This window comes from Acyrthosiphon pisum, chromosome A1 (assembly GCF_005508785.2).
Source record: "Acyrthosiphon pisum isolate AL4f chromosome A1, pea_aphid_22Mar2018_4r6ur, whole genome shotgun sequence".
NCBI classification, from domain to species: Eukaryota; Metazoa; Arthropoda; class Insecta; order Hemiptera; family Aphididae; genus Acyrthosiphon; species Acyrthosiphon pisum.
Window position 1 is genome coordinate 107,283,639 of NC_042494.1, and position 2,181 is coordinate 107,285,819.

Genomic DNA, 2,181 nt, shown 5'->3' on the forward strand with positions numbered 1-2,181 from the left:
AAATACTATTAAGAAACAAACAATATTATAGGTAGGTAAGTGCTACTATTTATTAAATATGTTTCTTCTACTATATCGTCCCTTACTCCTTAGTTTTTACATCACACTTCTGACCTCTAGAACAAGACTGTCACATCTCAACATTTATAGTTTTGAAAAAAAGCGATTTGAAATTTAAAATTAAGATTTTTGAAAAATTCTTTACCGATGCATCTGAAATTAAAAATTTAAATACTTATAAGCATACGTCTTATATTATGACTCCACTAAATATTATAAAATACTCTCTTAAACCAAAAATGTTTACAATATTTTATGTGAACTCAAAACTGCCAAATTTTGAGACGTAGTAGTAAAAAATGTCTATTTGAAAATACTTGACTGACGTTTTTTATAATACATTTACAATATCACAAATTATGAAATAAAATAACACCACAACACCAAACATTGTCATATTACTGTTTCTCACTCAACATAGCATAGGAAAATTAGTTTTTATTTAGCGTAAGAACACCACAAATCGAAACAAGGCAGTCTTGAATTTTGACTTGGGTAATTAATCGGAGAAAATTATAAATTAAATAACATATTATAAGTTCTGTCATATAAACTAATTATGGCTCTGTTGCTTTAAAAATTATCTAAAAATTAAATAAATCAATACTGACACATTTATTTTGGTATCAAAATGAAAAATTATATTTAACCTAATGCTCTATACAGCTATTTTTTTTTTCTAAATTAATTGTCTAAATATAGAAGCCCACATAATAAAATTTAAGTATGTGGAATTTTTATATTTTATATTGCTTTCATTTTTTTTTTCAATCCTAAGTTAATTGGTGCCTCGGTACAATTAATATTATATTCTACAAATGTTGATGTTTTAATGAAAATCTATCATTTTAATTTCGTAAATTCATAATCAAATTCAGAAAATTTTGCTGAAAACATTGATACATAAAAAAAAAATTTTAATAAAATCAAATATTTATATAAAATATCCCATATTATAGACATAATACACACAATATATTAATATAAAATAAAAATTCGAAATGGTTAAATTTTTATTGGTAGGAACTAAACAATTAACTAATTTGTTTAGCAGAACTTTTTTTTTTTAGAGCCCACTTACATTGATACAATAATAGTAATTTATAATTTAAACATTTGTAATTTACCTACTCGTATCTCGTAGAGAGGAACCTCATGGCTATATGTAAAGTATATTTAATTAGGTATGAAAACCTTTTTCCTATTATACATCACCCCAGTCAGTTACCTAATTATAATTATAACAGTAAATTGATACAATAAAAATAACATTATGTAATTGCAGTTTGGCTCTTTAGTATTTAATGATTAAATTTATTTTTGACAAAAAAAAATTATTTGAAATATTATATTATTGGCGAACTACAATTAGGTAAATTTTCAATTCAATGTTTCACATATGTTCTAATATAATATCATTGAAATGTTACCGTACACATTTGTGAAAAAAATTAGCTAATAAGCTGTATTATTTAACTTACTTTTAGTTACAACTAAAATTATTTTTCTACTTTCAAGCATTTATATAGTATTATAGTGTATATAAATTATATTTATAGGTTTGGTAGGTAGCATATTATTGTATTTGTCCTCCACAGCGGGTTAATATTTTTTCACGATTTTAATTTCAAGTTAGTTATAAAGTAACTTTTAGTGATAAAAATAAGCCATAGGTACTATTATTATTCTTAGAATGCGATAGTAAATTCTTATACATTTATATAATGACAAAGACGATTATTATTATATAATAATATACAGCGTGTAATCGCTAATTGAGAACACTCAATATCTTTGAGTAGGGCAATGCAATTTGAATTCTATTTTCTATTTGGTTGTTATGACATAAAAATATACTTTTTGATGGCCTATGGATTTTTTTAACTTAATTAGACTTGTGCATGCGCAATACAATTTTTTTTCTTAAACGACAAACACCTATTTTAGCTACTAATTTTTTTTTTGCCTAATTTTTTAATGCATTTTGGTAGTTGAACCTACTTTCTAAGTCCAAAATTGACCAAATTACAGCCAATCAAAATACGCACAATTTTCAGTTTTTTTCATTGTAATTCTGAAAATAATTGTTCTAACATTTTTTAGGATTAACATTTTCATTAC